General features: G+C 43.0%; 1 protein-coding gene across 1 annotated transcript in view; it reads right to left on the bottom strand.

Moving 5' to 3' along the window:
• The window catches only part of LOC124552328 (UDP-glycosyltransferase UGT5-like), a 90,398-nt gene that overhangs the window by 25,158 nt on the left and 43,046 nt on the right, over window positions 1-22,194 (bottom strand). The gene's annotated exons all lie outside the window — the stretch shown is intronic.

Raw genomic sequence — 22,194 nt, forward strand, 5'->3', positions numbered from 1 at the left:
AGGGTCTCCGTCTAAAAGGGGGAGGTAAAACACAGTAAGGTAGTTGTAGAAACGGTCGGTATTGCAACTGTAAATTGTCGTACCTGTAATGGGAAAGAGCCAGAGCTCCAAGCCCTAATAGAAAGCACTGAAGCTCAAATATTCATAGGCACGGAAAGCTGGCTAAAGCCGGAAATAAGTTCATCCGAAATTTTTCCGAACGACCTGACAGTGTTCAGAAAGGATAGATTAAATACAGTTGGTGGAGGAGTATTTATTGCTGACAGAAGTAGTTTACCTTGTAATGAAATTGAAGTAGATAGTTCCTGTGGAATAGTATGGGTAGAGGCTATACTCTACAATCGGACTAAACTATTAACTGGATCGTTTTACCGACCCCCGACTCAGAAGCTATAGATGCTGAACAGTTCAAAGAAAACTTGAGTCTCATTTCAAATAAGTACCCTGCTCATACAATTACAGTCAGTGGTGACTTCAATATACCCTCGAAATGCTGGAAAATTTATACGTTTAAATCCGGCGGCAGGCGTAAAACATCGTCCGAAATTGTACTGAATGCTTTCTCAGTAAATTATTTTGAACAATTAGCTCATGAGGCCACTCGAAGCGTAAATGGTTGCGAAAGCATACTCGACCTTTTAGCAACAAATAATCTTGGACAAATAGTGAGTATTGTGACGAATACAGGGATTAGCGACCACAAGGCAGTTGCTACTAGGTTGAATACCGTAATACCTACAACAATCAAAAAGAAACACGAAGTATATCTATTTAAAAAATCTAATAAAAATGCCCTTAACGCCCTTTTAAGAGACAGTCCTCACTCCTTCCGATCTGATCATGTAAGAGTAGAAAAGTTGTGGAATGTTCTCAAAGAGATAGTATCAACAGCAATTGAGAGATATGCTGTTGTTGTTGCGGTCTTCAGTCCTGAGACTGGTTTCATTCAGCTCTCCATGCTGCTCTTCCTGTGCAAGCTTCTTCTTCTCCAAGTACCTACTGCGACCTACATCCTTCTGAATCTGCTTACTGTATTCATCTCTTGGTCTCCCTCTACGATGTTTACCCTCCACGCTGCCCTCCAGTACTAAATTTGTGATCCCTTGATGCCTCAGAACATGTCCTACCTACCGATCCCTCCTTCTAGTCAAGTTGTGCCACAAACTTCTCTTCTCCCCAATTCTGTTCAGTACCTCCTCATTAGTTATGTGATCTACCATCTAATGATCAGCACTCTTCTGTAGCACCACATTTCGAAAGCTTCTATTCTCTTCTTGTCCAAACTATTTATCGTCCATGTTTCACTTCCATACATGGCTGCACTCCATACAAATACTTTGAGAAACGACTTCCCGACACTTTAATCAATACTCGATGTTAACAAATTTCTCTTCTTCAGAAACGCTTTGCTTGCCATTGCCAGTCTACGTTTTATATCCTCTCTACCTCGACCATCATCAGTTATTTTGCTCCCCAAATAGCAAAACTCCTTTACTACTTTAAGTGTCTCATTTCCTAATCTAATTCCCTCAGCATCACCCGACTTAATTCGACTACAACAAACGTCTCAAAACTGACATCGACTACATTCCATTACCCTCGATTTGCTTTTGCTTATGTTCATATTATATCCTCCCTTCAAGACACTATCCATTCCGTTCAACTACTCTTCCAAGTCCTTTCGTGTCTGTGACAGAATTACAACGTCATCGGCGAACCTCAAGTTTTTATCTCACATCCACGCATTTTAATTCCTACTCCGAATTTTTCTTTTGTTTCCTTCACTGCTGGCTCAATATACAGATTGAATAACATCGGGGATAGGTTACAACCCTGTCTCACTCCCTTCCCAACCGCTGCTTCCCTTTCATGCCCCTCGACTCTTATAACTGCCATCTGGTTTCTGTACAAATTGTAAATAGCCTTTCGCTCCCTGTATTTTACCCCTGCCACCTTCAGAATTTGAAAGAGAGTATTCCATTCAACATTGTGAAAAGCTTTCTCTAAGTCTACAAATGCTAGAAACGTTGATTTGCCTTTCCTTAATCTAGCCTCTAAGATAAGTCGTAGTGTCATTATTGCCTCACGTGTTCCGATATTTCTACGGAATCCAAACCGATGTTCCCCTAGGTCGGCTTCTACTAGTTTTTCCATTCGTCTGTAAAGAATTCGCAGTAGTATTTTGCAGCTGTGACTTATTAAACTGATAGTTCGGTAATTTCCACATCTGTCAACACCTGCTTTCTTTGGGATTGGAATTATTATATTCTTCTTGGAGTCTGAGGGTATTATGCCTGTCTCATACATCTTGCTCACCAGATGGTAGAGTTTTGTTAGGCCTGGCGCTCCCAAGGCTATCAGTAGTTCTAATGGAATATTGTCTACTCTGGGGGCCTTGTTTCGACTCAGGTCTTTCAGTGCTCTGTCAAACTCTTCACGCAGTGTCGTACCTCCCATTTCATATTCATCTACAGCTTCTTCCATTTCCATAATACTGTCCTCAAGTACATCGCCCTTGTATAGACCCTCTATATACTCCTTCCACCTTTCTACTTTCCTTCTTTGCTTCGAACTGGGTTTCCATCTGAGCTCTTGATATTCATACAAGTGGTTCTCTTTTCTGCAAAGGTCTCTTTAATTTTCCTGTAGGCAGTATCTATCTTACCCCCAGTGAGTTAAGCTTCTACATCCTTACATTTGTCCTCTAGCCATCCCTGCTTAGCCATTTTTCAGTTCCTGTCGATGTCAGTTTTGAGACGTTTGTGTTCCTTTTTGCCTGCTTCATTTACTGCATTTTTATAATTTCTCCTTTCATCAATTAAATTCAATATTTCTTCTGTTACCCAAGGGTTTCTACTAGCCCTCGTCTTTTTACCTACTTGATCCTCTGCTGCCTTCACTACTTCATCCCTCAGAGCTACCCATTCTTCTTCTACTGTATTTCTTTCCCCCATTCCTGTCAATTGTTCCCTTATGCTCTCCCTGAAACTCTCTACAACCTCTGGTTCAGTCAGTTTGTCCAGGACCCATCTCCTTAAACTAGCACCTTTTTGTAGTTTCTTCAGTTTTAATCTACAGTTGACAACCAATAGATTGTGGTCAGAGTCGACATCTGCCCCTGGAAATGTCTTACAATTTAAAACCTGGTTCCTAAATCTCTGTCTGGCCATTATATAATCTATCTGATACCTTTTAGTATCTCCAGGCTTCTTCCATGTATACAACCTTCTTTTATGATTCTTGAACCAAATGCTCTGTACAAAATTCTATCAGGCGGCTTTCTCTTTCATTTCTTACCCCCAATCCATATTCACCTACTACGTTTCCTTCTCTACCTTTTCCTACTGCCGAATTCCAGTCACCCATGACTATTAAATTTTCATCTCCCTGCCCTATCTGAATAGTTTCTTTAATTTCATAACACATTTCTTCAATTTTTTCGTCATCTGCAGAGCTAGTTGGCATATAAACTTGTACTACTGTGGTAGGAGTGGGCTTTGTATCTATCTTGGCCACAATAATGCGTTCACTATGTTGTTTGTAGTAGCTTACCGACATTCCTATTTTCCTATTCATTATTAAACCTTCTCCTGCATTAATCCTATTTGATTTTGTGTTTGTAACCCTGTATTCACCTGAACAGAAGTCGTGTTCCTCTTGTCACCGAGAGATATATACCACATATATACCACAGAAATTAATATGTGATGGTACTGATCCCCGATGGTACACAAAACGGGTCAGATAGTTGTTGCAGAAGCAACGAAGAAACATGCCAAATTTAAAAGAACACAAAATCCCCAAGATTGGCAAAGTTTTACAGAAGTTCGAAATATAGTGCGTACTTCAATGGGAGATGCTTTTAATAATTTCTACAACGAAATTCTGTCTCGAAATATGGCAGAAAACCCAAAGAGATTCTGGTCATACATGAAGCACACCAGTAGCAAGAGTCAGTCAATACCTTCACTGCGCGATAACGAAGGTGAAGTCACTGATCACAGTGCCACTAAAGCAGAGTTATTAAACATGGTTTTCCTTATCTGCTTCATCAAAGGAGACGATGTAAATATTCCTGAATTCCAATCAAGAAGAACTGCCAAGATGAGAAACATGGAAGTAGATATCCTAGGCGTAGCAAAGCAACTTAAATCACTTAATAAAGGCAAGGCCTCCGGTCCAGATTGTATACCAGTGAGGTTCCTCTCAGAGTATTCTGATACAATAGCTCCATATTTAGCAATTATGTGCAACCGCTCGATTACAGAAAGTTCCGTACCTAAAGACTGGAAAATTGCTCAAGTCACACCAATAACCCAAATGGGGGAAATAGGAGTAATCTGCTGAATTACAGGCCGATAGCACTAACGTCGATTTGCAGTAGGGTTTTATAACATATGCTGTCTTCGAACATTATGAATTACCTCGAAGAAAAAGATTTATTGACACACAGTGTGCAGGGATTCAGAAAATAGCGTTCTTGCGAAACACATCTAGCTCTTTACACAAATGAAATGGTGAGTGCTATCGACACGGGATGTCAAATTGATTCCATATTTTTAGATATACGGAAGACTTTTGACACCGTTCCTCACAAGCGTCTTCTAACAGAACTGCATGCCTATGGAATATCGCCTCAGTTATGAGACTGGATTCGTGGTTTTCTGTCAGAAAGGTCACAGTTCGTAGTAATAGACGGAAAGTCATTGGGTAAAACAGAAATAATATCCGGCGTTCCACAGGCCCTCTATTGTTCCTGACATCGGAGACAATCTGAGTTGACTGTCTGCAGATGATGCTGTCATTTACAGTCTTGTAAAGTCATCAGATGACCAAAACGAATTGCAAAACGATCTAGATACGATATGTATATGGAGAAAATAGTGGCAGTTGACTCTGCATAAAGAAAAGTGTGAAGTTATTAAACATGAATTCTAAAAGAAATCCGCTAAATTTCGATTGCGCGATAAGTCACACAAATCTGAAGGCTGTAAATTCAACTAAATACTTAGAGGTTACAATTACAAATAACATAAATTGGAACGATCGCATAGATAGTGTTCTGGGTAGAGCAAACGAAAGACTGCGATCCATTGGCGGAACACTCGAAAGGTGGAACAGGTCTACTAAGGAGACTGCTTACACCACGCTTGTCCGCCCTATTCTGGAGTACTGCTGTGCGGTGTGGGATCCGCATCAGGTGGGACTGACGGATGACATCGGAAAAGTTCAAAGAAGAGCAACATGATTTGTTGTTTTGTATCATCGCGAAATAGTAGAGATAGTGCCATAGAGGCGGTCATTAAAACAAAGGCGTTCTCCGTTGCGACGGGATCTTCTCATGAAATTTCAATCACCAGTTTTCTCCTCCGATTGCGAAAAAATTTTGTTGGCACCCACCTGCATAGGGAGAAATGAGCATCACGATAAAAGAAGAGAAATCAGGACTCTCTCAGAAAAATTTAAGTGCTTGTTTTTCCCGCGCTCCGTTCGAGAGTGGAACAGTAGAGGGGCAGCTTGAAGGTGATTCATTGAACCCTCTGTCAGGCACTTTATTGTGAATAGCAGACTAATCACGTAGATGTAGATGTAGAATCCTGTCTTTCTAAATGATGAGTTGCGCGAGGAAATTATTCTATAAAACTTTAGTGAATGGAAATATGCAAAATACGTACGCCAGGAGGTTGATTCGTTCGTTACCATGACTAGTAATTATATGAAAAACAACAATAGCTGAATTTAATTGATCGAGACGTTGTGAAATATGGAACTTCTAGTTCAAGTTTTCATCGTGAGTGCCCAAAAAATTGGAATATTCTACATTATTTAATGACACCTACGCATGCGCTAAATCAGTCGTTGGTATGACTCCATTTGCCATTTCATAATCAATATAGCATGTCTTCTCGAAACTGAGGAAGAGTTCGTTTTCAGAGAACCACTTAACAGTTCTTTGGAAAACATCATTAACCATCACTTCTTTTGCTTTCTTTTTAAAGGGATTTATTGTAACTCCAACATCATTTCCAAAAAAGCATCGGTTATACTTGTTGTATGTTAAGTGGAAGGTCATTCAAATGCATAAGGAATAGGAGTGGATCCAAAATTCAACCCTGTGGGAATCCCTTTATGATTTTTGCCAATCAATACACCTTCTGCCTTTGCAACATTGCTTGAATTATTCAGCACAACTTTTTGCTTTTTGTTTGTGATGTATGATTCAAAACAGTTGTGTGAAGCCATCAGTTCCATAAAACTTAAGCTTGTGCAAGAGTGTAACATGATCTTCACGATCAAACCCCTTGGAAAGATCACAAAAATAGCAACTGGTGATAGTTTGTCATTTAAGGCATGTAATATTTGGTGGGGGAATTTATAAATTGCATTTCGGCCTAGCGACTCTTTTGGAATCCAAACTGTGAAATGCTAAGTAAATTCTTTCTACCTAAATGTAAGACCACTCTTGAAGCTATTACATTTTCGAATATTTTGAAAAAAGATGTCAGTGGCGAAACTGGACTACAATTATCTAAATCTTTCTTCTCACTTTTCTTGTGAAGCAGTTTAACAATGACATATTTTAGTCCGCCTGGAAAAACTTTCCGTGCCAATGATGCGTTACATATGTCACATTACTTATTAAGTTGAGTAAATTTTCAGGATTCTGTTTGAAATTCCATATAAAGCTTCTGTTTTTTTTTTGGAATTCTTATAATTTTAACAATTTCAGTGAAAGTCTTTTTAACATGATTTTTTGCTTCGTCAGCTGAACCAGTGAAACGCTTTTTGCTCTTCACTCCGTTCACGGTGGGTATGTCCTGCCCTTCTGAGTCACTATCATTGCTGCCAGTTCCCCAGGATCCACACTGCGTATTAAGTTGCTAAGTACATTTAACAGTAGGTTTCATCCTGATCTGACGACATAGATTGAGGTGACGGAACAGCGATATGCAAGTACACAGATAGCGCTTGTATAGTGTACATAGGGTGTGAAATGGGCAGTGCCTCGGTGGAGCTGTCATTTAAACTCAGGCGATTCATGTGAAAACGTTTCTGACGTGATTATGGTCGCACTACAGGAATTAATAGACTTTGAACGCGGAATGGTAGACGGAGCTAGACACATGGGACATGCGATTTCGGAAATCGTTAGCGAATTCAGTATTCTGGGATCCACAGTGTCAAGAATGTCCCGAGAATACCTAATTTCAGGCATTACCTCTCAAGACGGATGACACAGTGGCTTTCACTTAACGACCGAGAGCAGCACTGTTTGCGTATTGTCGTCAGTGCTGACAGACAAGCAACACTGATCGAGCGAGGTGGCGCAGTCGTTAGCAGGTTGGACTCGCATTCGGGAGGACGACGGTTCAATCCCGCATCCGGTCATCCTGATTTAGGTTTTCCGTGATTTTCCTAAATCGCCTCAGGCAGATGCCGGGATGGTTCCTCTGAAAGGGCCCATCCTTCCCTAATCCGATGAGACTGATGACCTCACTGTTTGGTCTCCTCCCCCTAAATCAATCAATCAATCAATCAAACAAACAAACAAGCAACACTGCGTGAAATAACCGCAGAAATCAATGTGGGATGGACGAGGAATTTATCCTTTAGGACAGTGCTCCGAGATTTGGCGTTAATGCGCTACTGCAGAAGACAACCGAAGCGAATGCCTCTGCTAAAAGAACATATCGGTTGGACCCTAAGCTACTGGGAAACCGTGGCCTGGTTCGATGAGTCGGGATTGCAGTTGGTAAGATGTGATGGTAGGGTTCGAATGGGGCGCAGACCCTACGAAGTCATGGAGCCAAGTTGTCAACAAGGCAGTGTGCATGCTCCATAATGGCATGGGCTGTGTCTACATGGGATGGTCTCGGTATTGGTTGTTTCGGCTACTTGGGAAACCATTTACAGTCGTTCATGGACTTCATGTTATAATGGAATTTTTATGGGTGACAATGCATCTTTTCAGCTGCGCGACTGGTTTGAATAACGTTCTAAACAATTTGAGTGAATAATTTGGCCGCTAAGATTGCCTGATACGAATCCAATGGAACATTTACGGGACATGAAGGTCAATTCGTGCACAAAATCTTGCACCAGCAACACCTTGGCCATTATGGGTGGCTATAGAGGCAGCGTGGTTCACCGTTTCTGCAGGGGGCTCCCAACGCCTTTTTGGGTCCATCTTACCTCAAGCTGCTGCAGTACATTGGGAAAAATGGGTTCCACCACGATATTAGGAGGTACCCCATGACTTTTGTCACCTCATTGTAATCAGGTTAACAAATGAACCCAGTTCACGCACTTATTTTTTAAATGGCCATGTTACGCTGTGACATAAACAGAAGTGAGGGACTGAATGAAATAAAAAACAAAGTTATGAGACCAAATGATTAGAACTTGGCTATTTGCTGCCAAGGGGTAGGTGTAATAATTAACCAAAAGAATCCCACCACCGCCTTCGGAAGGATTCCAGACGTTTGACTAATGGCTTGGAAACTTTCTTTGGTAGTGTTTTCTTTCTGCTCTCTGGGCAAATTCGTCGGCCAGTGTTGATTCAAAAAGATCGAAATATCTTTCTTTCTTCCAGCAGTATGGTAAACAAGGGATGATTGGTTTGATCACTAGCGAATGTTCCGCGCAGCCCGCGATGTCCCTGCCATGGGCAGCCCATCAAGAAAATCGTTCTGACTGGTTTTAAATAAATCTGCGGCTGTGCTCGCTTTGTGGGTGGCAGCATTATTGTGCTGATGTGAGGACAAACTCGCCAAGGTGTCCACCACATGCTGTTGTTTAAATACTTTTCGCAAAATTTTCTGGTTCTTAAGCGATAAACCAATGCTGACAGTCTCATATAAAACTTGTGTTCGAAGAAAAAAATGCACTACTGAGTGCTCCACTTGGACTGGAACCAAAACCCTCTCCAAGGTTCGGAGATGATTAAGATGGTTGACAACTCGTCCACAGAGTTCGCTTTGGATGTTGGTATTTACTGTCAGCGTTTTCCTTAAGCTCGACCTGCGATGGCTGTTTTAAAACTTTCTATGGCACTAGTACCTTCTCCACAATTTCTTACACTGGTATCCTTCTTTACTCATTCACTTGCCTTCGTTCACTCACTCAGAACTGTTTCTCTGGTGCTGATATAATCCGTCTGCACCAAGACACCACCTAGTGATAACTTGAGCCCACGTACAGCGCAGCTTCCTTGGCGGCTACCAAGTTTTCTCCACGTGGTGTGAGAAACAACAATTTGGACCGTCGAAAATGAACTCGTATCACAAATCTACCTCCACATCTACATGGATACTCTGCAAATCACACTTATGTTCCTCACAGAGGGTTTATCGAACCACCTTCACAATAATACTCTACGAGGTGCATTCAAGTTCTAAGGCCTTCGATTTTTTTTCTCCGGACTGGAAAGAGATAGAAACATGCGCATTGTTTTAAAATGAGGCCGTGTTCATTGTCAATACATCCCACAGATGGCAGCACCGTACGGCAGATGGAATTTTACCGCCAGCGGCGAGAATGAGAACTGTTTTAAATACTTAAAATGGCGACGTTTTCCTTACTTGAACAGCGTGCAATCATTCGTTTTCTGAATTTGCGTGGTGTGAAACCAATTGAAATTCATCGACAGTTGAAGGAGACATGTGGTGATGGAGTTATGGATGTGTCGAAAGTGCGTTCGTGGGTGCGACAGTTTAATGAAGGCAGAACATCGTGTGACAACAAACCGAAACAACCTCGGGCTCGCACAAGCCGGTCTGACGACATGATCGAGAAAGTGGAGAGAATTGTTTTGGGGGATCGCCGAATGGCTGTTGAACAGATCGCCTCCAGAGTTGGCATTTCTGTGGGTTCTGTGCACACAGTCCTGCATGACGACCTGAAAATGCGAAAAGTGTCATCCAGGTGGGTGCCACGAATGCTGATGGACGACCTCATGGCTGCCCGTGTGGCATGTTGCCAAGCAATGTTGACGCGCAACGACAGCATGAATGGGACTTTCTTTTCGTCGGTTGTGACAATGGATGAGACGTGGATGCCATTCTTCAATCCAGAAACAAAGCGCCAGTCAGCTCAATGGAAGCACACAGATTCACTGCCACCAAAAAAATTTCGGGTAATCGCCAGTGCTGAAAAGATGATGGTGTCCATGTTCTGGGACAGCGAGGGCGTAATCCTTACCCATTGCGTTCCAAAGGGCACTACGGTAACAGGTGCATCCTACGAAAATGTTTTGAAGAACAAATTCCTTCCTGCACTGTAACAAAAACGTCCGGGAAGGGCTGCGCGTGTGCTGTTTCACCAAGACAACGCACCCGCACATCGAGCTAACGTTACGCAACAGTTTCTTCGTGATAACAACTTTGAAGTGATTCCTCATGCTCCCTACTCACCTGACCTGGCTCCTAGTGACTTTTGGCTTTTTCCAACAATGAAAGACACTCTCCGTGGCCGCACATTCACCAGCCGTGCTGCTATTGCCTCAGCGATTTTCCAGTGGTCAAAACAGACTCCTAAAGAAGCCTTCGCCGCTGCCATGGAATCATGGCGTCAGCGTTGTGAAAAATGTGTACGTCTGCAGGGCGATTACGTCGAGAAGTAACGCCAGTTTAATCGATTTCGGGTGAGTAGTTAATTAGAAAAAAAATCGGAGGCCTTATAACTTGAATGCACCTCGTACTGTTCCACTCTCGAACAGCGCGCGGGAAAACAAACACCTACATATTTCCTTGCGAGCTCTGATCTCCTTTTTTTTTCTTATTATGATCGTTTCCTCCCTATGTAGGTCGGCGTCAACAAAATATTCTCGCATTCGGAGGAGAAAGTTGGTGCATGAAATTTCGTGAGAAGATTCTGCCGCAAGTAAAAGCGACTTTGTTTTAATGGTGTCCACCCCAAATCCAGCATCATGTCATTGACACTCTCTCCTCTTTTCCGCGATAATACAAAACGTGCTGTTCTTCGCTGAACTATCTTGATATACTCCGTTCATCCTATGTGATAAGAATCACACAGCATGCAGCAGTACTCCAAAGAGGACGGACAAGCATAGTGTAAACAGTCTCTTTAGTAGATCTGTTACATTTTCCAAGTGCTCTGACAATAAAACGCAATCTCTGCTTTGCTTTCCCCACAACATTTTCTACCTGTTCTTCCAAATATAAATTGTTCGTAACTGTAATTCCTTGGCATTTAGTCGAATTTACGGCCTTTAGATTAGCCTGATTTATCGTGCAAACTAAGTTTAACGGATTTCTTTTTGCACTTATGTGGATGACCCCTCACTTTTCGTGATGTAGGGTCAACTACCAATTTTTGCACCATTCAGATACCTTTTCTAAACCATTTTTCAACTAGTCTTGATCTTGTGATGATTTTACTAGAGGGTAAACGACACCATCATCTGCAAACAATCTAATACGGCTGCTCAAATTGTCTCCTAAATCGTTTATATAGATAAGGAACAGCAGAAGGCCTATAACACCAGAAATCACTTCTTTTTTACTCCATGACTTTCTGTCAGTTACTAAAAAAGTGTGACCTATCTGACAGGCAATCACAAATCCGGTCACATAACTGATATTCCATAAGCACGCAATTTCGGTACAAGTCGCTTGTGTGGTACAGTGTCAAAAGTTTTTTTCGAAATCTAGAGATACGGACTCAATTAGAGTCCCCTTGTTAACATCACTCAACACTTCGTGTTTGCAAAGAGCTAGTTGTGTTTCACAAGGACGATGTTTTCTAAATCCGTGTTGACTGTGTGTCAACAGACCGTTCTCTTCGAGGTAATTCACAATGTTCAAACACAATATATGTTCCAAAATCCTGCTGCATATCGACTTCAGTGGGTTACTCCTACTACCTTTCTTGAATATTGGTGTGCCCTGTGCCACTTTCCAGTCTTTGAATACGGATCATTCGTCGAGCGAGTGATTATATATAATTGTTTAGTACCCAGCTGTTGTATCAACATACTCAGCAATGTAAATGAGCGTTCGGCATTGTGGGCCGGGAGTCCCCCATTCGGGGAAGTTCGCAACATTGGGCGACTTGCGCGTCGGAGATGGAGACGAAATGATGAGGACCACACAACGCCCAGTCCCTGAGCGGAACGTAATCGGTATACAGTCTAGACCAGATTACTTTCTTTTATCAAGTGACTTAAGTTGCTTCACAACTCCGAGGATATCTACTTGTAAGTTATTCATGTTGGCAGTTGCTCTTTACTCGAATTTTGGAATATTTACTTCGCCTTCTTTGGTGAAGGAATTTCGGAATTCCGTGTTTACTAACTCTGCTATCGCGCAGAGAAAGTGTTGTCTGTGTCTTGCCGATAGCACACTTCACATACGACCAGACTCTCATTCATTTTCTGCCAGTTTTCGAGATAAAGTTTCGTTGAGGAAACTACTGCAAGCATCCCGCATTGATGTCCGTTTTAATTACGAGATTCTGTAAAAGATCGCCAATCTTGGAGATTTTGCGTGGGCTTAAATTTGGCGTGCTTTTCCGCTTGTTTTGCCACAGTCTTCTGACCCGTTTTGTGTACTAAGGGGGATCAACTCCGTCGTTTGTTATTTTATTTGGTATGAATCTCTCAATTCCTGCTGATACTATTTCTTTAAATTTAAGCCACATCTGTTCTACACTTTCATTATTATTTTGGGACGATTTGAGATTGTCTCGCAGGAAGGCGTCAAGTGAACATTATCTGCTTTTTTGAGTAGGTATATTTTTCGTTTATTTTTGGAGAATTTGGGGGGTTACAATATCCAGTCTCGCTACGAAAACCCTGTGTTCACTAATCCAAATGGCTCTGAGCACTATGGCACTCAACTGCTGAGGTCATTAGTCCCCTAGAACTTAGAACTAGTTAAACCTAACTAACCTAAGGACATCACAAACATCCATGCCCGAGGCAGGATTCGAACCTGCGACCGTAGCGGTCTTGCGGTTGCAGACTGCAGCGCCTTTAACCGCACGGCCACTTCGGCCGGCGTTCACTAATCCCTGTACCCGTTTTGACGCTCGTTATTAGCTCAGGATTATTTGTTGCTAAGAGGTCAAGTGTGTTTTCACAGCCGTTTACTATTCGCACAGACTCATGAAGTAACTGCTCGAAATAATTTTCAGAGAAAGGGTTTTGCACAATTTCGGATGAAGTTTTATGCGTACCTCCGGATTGAAACATGTATTTTCGCCAACATATTGGTAAATTGTGTGAGTCGGGTACGTGTGTGAAATTAATATCAAATTTTCTTTGAACCTCTCGACAATAGCATCATCTGAGTTGGGAAGTTGGGAAGTCGGTAAAAGGACCTGCTGATTATTTTATTCCGGTTGCGAAGAATTACCTCTGCCCATACTAACTCACAGGAACTATCTGCTTCAATGTCTCTAGAAGATAAACTGCTTCTAACAGCAACAAACACGCCACTGCCAACTGTGTTTTAGTCTACGCTTTCGGAACACCGTTATGTTCTTCACAAAAATTTCTGCTGAACTTATCACCGACTTTAGCCAGCTTTCAGTGCATATAACGATTTGGGCATAAGTGCTTCCTATAAGTGCTTGGAGCTCTAGTACGTGCCCAACAGAGCTACGAAAATTTACAAGTTATATCGATGGTTCCTGTATTTACGTTCTTCCTATGTCCGACCTGTAGCCTTCGAGACTGAAGCCCTTATTGTTTTTTCCCAAGACCCTCTAACCTAACAAAACCGCCCATATACAAAACACAGCACCTGCTACCCGTGTAGCCGCCTCTTAACCTATTCAGCGGAACCCGAAACTCCAGCACCCTAGGGCGCAAGTCGAGGAATCTACACGGTGGGAGAACCCTCTGAGCCTCTGATTCAGACCCTCCACTCGGCTGTACCAGAGGTCCGCAATCGGTCCTGTCGACTATGCTGCAAATGGTGAGCTCTGTGTTCATTTTGCAAGCAAGATTGGCAGCCTTTACACTTCTGTTAGCCGCCTGAAACCAGAGAGAATCTCTTACGATCCGAAGCGACACACATCATTGGTACAGATGTTAGCCACCACCTGCAGTTGGCTGCACCCTGTGCTCTTCATGGCATCCAAAAGGATCTTTTACACGTCTGGGATGACTCCACCCGGTATGCGCACGGAGTGCACATTGGCTTTCTTCCTGTCGCTGGCAGCCGTGTTCCTAAGGGTCCCCTTGAAGCTCCTAAATTTGGAACTCCCAACTACCAATAACCTCACCCTCTGTGACTGCCTGGATCTTGCAGGCTGAGAAGTTCCCTCTGAAGTAGGACAAGCGACTGCATTGGGTGACGGACAGTGTCAGCCACAGATAGCATCTGGAACCTATTTGTCAGACTTGTCGGGGAGGCTTTACATGCTGCCTCCTGGGAAGTGTTTCGCCACCTGCCACGCTGCCTCAGAGCGAGCAGTAACTGGGCTGGTCACCAGTGTGGACCGATCGGCAGATTCAGACATGCTGGACGTCCGTTGGATCCGCACTGCCATTCCACAACAGTGACGCCCATCCACTGCACGTTCAAGTTGTGTAATCTAAGCCATCACAGCCTGGAGCTGAGAGACAAGTGTCACTAACTCGGCTCGCATCTGCACACACCCATCACAGTCCCTATTCATACTAAAGACCGTGGGAAACTACACTACACAGACAAACAAGGACAATTGATGTGCAATACAGTACTGTAGACACGAAGGGAAATGCAAGAACTATGTCTAATAAATGAGACTAACATGCAGAGATTCAAAAACTGAACTACCAAAGCGCACAGGTGAAACTTCACTCATGCTCATAAATTAAGGATAATTGCAGAATGTGGTGCCACACAACATGGCACTACACAAAACTGGCGCTAATAGCTTAGCCACATAGGGAACACACACGACACAGATCTGTAAGTCCACGGTATTGGTGATAAGTTGAGAAAAACGTCCCGAAACACATGTGCTACAAAACGCCACTGTTTCTTGCCCATGTACCCCGACATCAATATGGGATATGATCACCATGCACGCGTACACAGGCTGCACAACGGGTCGGCATACTCTGGATCAGGTGGTCGAGCAGCTGCTGGGGTATTACCTCCCATTCTTGCACCAGTGCCTCTCGGAGCTCCTGAAGTGCCGTAGGGGTTTGAAGACGTGCAGCGATACATCGACCGATAGCATCCCAGACGTGCTCGATGGGGTTTAGGTTCAAGTCGTTCAGATGGCTCTGAGCACTATGGGACTTAACATGTGAGGCCATCAGTCCCCTTCAACTTAGAACTATTTAAACCTAACTAACCTAAGGACATCACACACATCCATGCCAGAGGCAGGATTCAAACCTGCGACCATAGCGATCGCGCGGTTCCAGACTGAAGCTCCTACAATCGCTCGGCCACACCGTCCTGGTGTCTGGAGAACAGGCAGGCCACTCCATTTGCCTGATATCTTCTGTTTCATGGTACTACACCACAATGGCAGGTAGGTGGAGCCGCGCGTTATCATCCATCAGGAGGAAGGTGGTACCCACTGCACCCCTGAAAAGGCGAACATACTGGTGCAAAATGACTTTCCGATACACCTGACCTGTTACAGTTCCTCTGTCAAACACATGCAAGGGTGTACATGCGCCAATCATAATCCTGCCCCACACCATCAAACCACGACCTCCATACAGGTCCCTTTCAACGACATTAAGGGGTTGGTATCTGCTTGCTGGTTCACGCCAGACGAAAACGCGGCGTGAATCACTCTTCAGACTATACCTGGACTTGTCTATGAACATAACGTGGGACCACTGTTCCAATGCCCATGTATTGTGTTCTTGACACCAGGCTTTACAGGCTCTCCTGTGACCAGGGGTCACTGGAATGCACCTTGCAGATCTCCAGGCGAATAAACAATGTCTCTTCAGTCGTCTGTGGACTGTGTGTCTGGAGACAACTTTTCCAGTGGCTGCGGTAAGGTCCCAAGCAAGGCTACCTGCAGTAATCCGTGGCCGTCTGCGGGCACTGATGGTTAGATATCAGTCTTCTTGTGTTTTACATTGTGGACGTCCCGCACTGTAGCGCCTGGAGACGTTTCCTGTGTGCTGGAAACGTTGGCATAATCTTGAGATCACACTTTGTGGCACACGGAGGGCCCGTGCTACGACCTGCTGTGATTGACCAGCCTCCAGTTGCCCTAGTATTCTACCCCTCATAACGTCATCAATATGTGTTCTTTGAGCCATTTTCAACACACAGTCACCATTAGCACGTCTGAAAACGTCTGCACACTTACTCGCTGCACCATACTCTGACATGCACCAACACACCTCTGCAGATGTGGACTGCTGCCAGCGCCACCGTGGGCCGACCGCAGGTCAAATGTCCGCATGGTCATACCCCGAGGTGATTTAAACCCGCAAACCGCCCACCAGAGCCTTGTTTCACAATGTATCAGCATTATCCTTAATTTATGTGCATGAGTGTAAATAATTCGCTGATTAAGAGCTTGAATATGTCACAAAATCGGTTTACTGTCTGATGCAAACGAAATTTGCAATAGATAGGATGGAAGGTGAGGCTTTCACTTGGGGAGTTAGGAAGAAGGAAGGGATTACTAGTCATGATCAGTCTGAAGGGGAATTCTTGAAGAAATACTGGTCCAAAAGTCATCAGTGTGCAGCACTTGAGGACCTACTACACCGCAAGTCACTTAATACATGGAGAGGGACATTGAGAGAGTTTGCCAAACATTTATGGGAATTAAATGAGACCTAGGAACAACCCCTGAGTGATGACATAATGATATCAGCGATAAAAAGAAGATTGAGCCGGAGAATGCAAGAAACTGTATCTGGGAGGCTGATTAAAGATAGGGAGGCCTTGATGGAGATACTGGAACAGTTGGAATCTGTTAGATCACAGGAACACAGCCAAGCTAATGATCAAAACCGAGAGGGAAGTGGTGACCAAAGGAATCATTTTAATAATTCGTCTAATTATAGAGGAAGAGGTGGTGGCCATAGGTATAGGAACCATGGTGGTGAACGGCAATGGAGGAATGATTGGAAAAGGAGTGAAGAACCGAGAGATCATGAGAGAGGAAGGGATAGGCGAATGAATGACACAGAGCATATAGAAGAGGTGGAGAGACCGGAAAACTGAATGACACTCCAGATGAGGTCCGGTCAGGAGTGAGAGCTACAAGGACCAGAATAAACCTACTAAGACATGACAATGGTGGAGAACTAAGAGGAGATCTACTGGAGGAAAGAAGTAGGATTCCCGAAGAACCTATACTACCCATGGTAGGGATAAAGCTATGTGGACTGAATATTGAGGCATTAGTTGACACAGGAAGTGAAGCATGTGCAATATCCAAGAGGTTATATGAACAGGTACTGAAAGCAAACATTAGCTTGCCCAGTTTCCCGGTGAGTGGAGTGAGAATTGTGAATGCGTTGGGTGCAAGGAGTAAACCTATTAAAGAACAAGTGTTGATTACCTTTGAGATAGAGGGAGAAGAATACGAAGCAACATTTTTGGTGGTGGCTGGACTGAACACATCAATTATTTTAGGAATAGATTGGTTGAATGAAGTTGAAGCGATAGTGAGTTTTGATGAAGGTACTATCAAGGTCAAAGGAAGAAAGGGAGAAGAGAAGAGGTTAAAGTTTGCTGAGGGTAGTGCAATAAAAGAAGAGGAAGAATTTAAAAGGGTGTGTTATGAAGAGGAACCCACAGTAAGATGCGGGGAAGAGGAACTAGAAGAAGAAGTGTTGATGTACTTTGAGGGATTAGCACGAGAGGATCGACATGAAGAGGATAAGATCAGTAAAAAGTTGGAGGAAATGACACACCTAGATGAGGAGATTAAGAGGAAATTAGCCAGAGTGTTATACAGGCGTTGTAAGGTATTTTCTCAACGGCCAGGTATCATGAAAGGGGTGGAGTGTAAGCTAAAGATAAAGAACCATAAACCATTCAAAATAAAACAGTGTTCCATTCCCCAGGCGAAAAGAAGAGCGGTAGATGAGAAGATACAGAGGTTGATGGACCTTGGTGTTATAGAAAGGGCCAACAGTCTATATAACAACCCCCTATTTGTTGTTGATAAGAAGGATGGAAAGGTGAGGATATTTTAAGATGCACGGACAGTGAACAAGATCATCGAGCCGGAGCGGGACAAACCTGAGACTATAGAAGAACTGATTCAAAAATTCTGAGGAGCGAAGGTACTTAGTAGTATCGACTTAACTGCCGGTTACTGGCAAATACCATTGGCCGCAGAGTCCCGCCAGTATACAGTATTTACTTATGGAGGGAGGTGCTATCAATTTAGAGTGTTGTCGTTTGCGCTTAATGTGTCAGTGTCTGAATTCATGAGAGCGATGGATAAGATACTGGGCGAGGAGTTAATTAAAAAAGCCATCGTTTATGTGGATGACCTCTTGATAGCAAGTGAATCATGGGAAGAACATTTGGATAGATTGGATGCAGTCTTGGAAGCTTTTGAAACTGCAGGGGTAACTGTAAACCTGGACAAGTCGAATTTGGCAAATCAAAGATAAAATTCTTGGGACATATAATATCAGAGGAGGGTATCTATCCTGATCCTAGTAAAATGGAGGCTATTAGAAATTTTCCGACCCCCCATAGTAAGAAGCAGTTGCGAGCATTTTTTGGGGTTTGTGAGTTTTACAGAAAATTTGTCAAGGGATCCATACTTAATGCCCCGAGTATGAGGGAATTGACCAAGGCAAGAATGACGTGGCACTGGAGTGCAGAGTGCCAAACCGAGTTTGAGAATATCAAGGAAGCACTATGTAGTGCAGACATAATGTAGCACCCGGATTTTTCCAAGGACTTTTATTTGGGAGCGGACAGCTCTGAATATGGACTGGGGAGAGGAGTGGAAATGGTGAGAGAGTAAGAACAATAGCGTTCAGTAGCAGGAGTTTAAATGCTTGGCAGAGGAAATATTCGATTACTGAAAGGGAGGCATTGGCAATCGTATGGGGGTTTAAGCGATTCCATTATTATTTGGTGGGGAGGCATGTGAAAGTGGTGACTGACCATAAGGCCCTTTCATTTCTGACCACAAGCAAATTGAGGCATAGCAGACTAACGCGATGGGCCCTGGCATTACAGGATTATGACTTCGAGATAATTTATGAGCCAGGAGCAACCCATATAATACTTGATGCCTTGTCAAGATTACCAGCTGACTCGAGAGGAATGTTGGTGCACAGGCTGGAAGGAGAAGGAGTTAGAATTAACCTGATGAAAGGAGTACAGTATGAAGAATTAATAAGGAAGTTCCTAAAGAATGTGCGCAGGGAACAGAACGAGTACGAGAAATTAAAGACAGTTAAAAACAAATACAGGTGTGCAGGAGAGGAAAGAATTCGCACATTTTATTATATTCACAATGGGATACTTTATAAAAGAAACAAGGAGAGTGAGGAGAAATGGAAACTCTGTGTGCCTGAGCTTGTGGTAGAGAAATTAATTTGGTATACGCACTGTAGCAATGCGCATTATGGATCGAAGAAGTGTCTGGAAAAGTTGAAGTCAGATTGTGCATTCAATAACATGGGAAGGCGTATACGTAAGATACTGAGTACATGTGACACTTGTCAAAAATCTAAAACGACTACAGTACAGCACAAAGGATATATGCACCCAATTGTACCAACAGCGATTAAGGACATAATAGCAGTGGATCTTTTTGGGCCACTTCCTGCCTCACGAGGGAATTACACACAAATCTTAGTGGTGGAAGAACTGGTTTCCAAGTACATAAAATTTTACCCATTAAAGAAAGCCACTAGTAGAGCCATCATTAACCAGTTTGAGAAAGACTATTTTCAAAAGGTGTGTATTCCTAAACGAATTTTGAGTGATAATGGGTCACAATTTAGGTCAAAGGAGAGGACAGAGATGCTAAATGAACATAAAATAGAGAAAATTGCCATTTCTAGATATAGGCCAGCTTCTAACCCTGCAGAACGAACAATGCAGGAATTGAACCGTTTATGCCGAACACACTGTCATAGGAAGCATGGTTCGTGGAAAGAATATTTGGAAGAATTTGAGCGGGTCAGGAATCACCTCCCGCATGATTCTACAGGGTTTGCACCATGTGAAGTGTTGCTCAATCAAGAACCTGACAGTATTTTTCGCGAGTTGCTAGTCTACCACCAGGAAGTTCATTGACCTGGGAAAGGAAATTGGTAGTGGAATTAAGTATGAAGGAGAAGGGTAGAAAAAGACAGGAAAGACACGACAAGCTAGTGAAACCGATAACTTACCGAGTGGGAGACTTAGTACAAGTAAAGGTTCATGCAAAATCAAAGAAAATAAACTCTGAAATACACAAATTCAACCACGTTTATAAGGGACCATACAGGATTATAAAAATTGGTCATCCTAACACGGTGGAGTTGGAATATGCACGGACAAAGAGTGTGCATGGTAAGGAGCATGTGGAAAACATAAAAAGGTACTAGTCACATGAGAACAGGGATAACCCAGATGAGGAAGCGGAATTCGATTAGGGCGAATGTCTGAAATGGGGTGTTCAAGTTCCATGATGTAGTTGAGTAAGACATGTTTGGAACATTTAGTTGTTAATTGGACATTTGAAAAAGGGGAATGTTTATTTGCATTGTATTTTCTGATGTATTATAACTAGAACTTCATATTTCATATCGACAATTACTTGAGAATGACTGTAAAACCTGTAACAATTCAATTGTAATATATTAACTCGTATGTCATGTGTTCGCATAATAATTTTGGTTGTATGTTGTGTGTTACATTCAATATGGACTGTAGAGGATTATTGCTGCTTGATGGAAAATTGCGATTTGGGCAATGCCATGTTTGTGAGATGTAATAACCTTTTGTAGAATATTATTATGGAGGCAGCCCACTGCCGGAGTCGAGGGATTATTTGGTAAATTGTAATTTCATTAATTATTTACACTGCGTGTTTTGTTCAGATGTAATAATATCTAGTTTCTTTGCCGATTCTTTTACGCCAGAGGCTCCAAAGAAGTCTTCTAGGGCGGGAATGTAAGGGGTCCGTAGGCCCTTACTATAACTTTGCATTCGGCACAGGTCGATAGGACGAACAATTGATTGCGACGTGTTGAGAGAGCGAGTGTCGAGATGCGCCAGCATGGTTGGCGGGTATATGTGTGTGTGAAGGCCATTGTTGTAATACAGGGCTTTAAAGGAGAAGGGTGTCGCCATCGTCGTGGTTAGACCCCTATGTAATAGATTAATACCGGGAAAGTGAAGAAGTATCATTACAAAAGTGATCAGTGATGTTACTAGGGCCGATATTTGGTTTCGCGTCTACCGCGCCGGCCTAACCTTGGATTGCAGTGTTGGATGCAGTGATGGATTAGCGTGTGACGACAATGGAAAATGAAGAAAGCCTGTGCTGAGATTAGCCGTAATTAGATATGTATGACGAAGGCAGTGGCTGTCTCCTTTTTGTGTTTTGAGAAGAATATAAGTTCATAATTAGTAAAATTGTGTTGGTGTTCCTCATTACTAGACATTCAGTATTATAGTATTGAGCAGAACGAACTTGAAAGTAACAACTTCCGTAGCAGTCAATTCCGATTACCAGCCCCATTAGGTTCACGGTCATGTCAATAATAAATATTGGGCTGCTATTCGATCAGATCAGGTCGGGATAATAAACGGCGGTGTTACAACTCGAACCCGGGCAGACGTTCTATCCATCTGAGCCACTGAGGAGACAGATGAATAGAGCGACTGCAGGGACTTATCCCTTGCACGCTTCCCGTGAGACCCACATTTCAAACTGTCCACAATCTACATACGTAATCTACCTAATAGATATTTGCCCATCCACTCATTACTCTCGCACACTAAGGTGAGGATTCCCGTAAGTGTTTGGGCAACCTGTGCGCATTCGCACTGACGAAGGTCAATGGACAGGTAGCCTTTTAACTATATATGAAGATACTAACTGCTCTCGAAAGAACAGATACCATTGATGACTGTGCAGCTTCTCTAGAATAAAGGATAATTAACTGAAACCCTCAGCTGCCGATATACCACGATCTATTAGGTACATTACATATGTAGAATGTGGACAGTTATGAATGTGGGCCTCACGGGAAGCGTGCAAGGGATAAGTCCCTGCAGTCGC

The sequence above is a fragment of the Schistocerca americana genome, chromosome 10 (assembly GCF_021461395.2).
Source record: "Schistocerca americana isolate TAMUIC-IGC-003095 chromosome 10, iqSchAmer2.1, whole genome shotgun sequence".
Taxonomy (NCBI): Eukaryota; Metazoa; Arthropoda; class Insecta; order Orthoptera; family Acrididae; genus Schistocerca; species Schistocerca americana.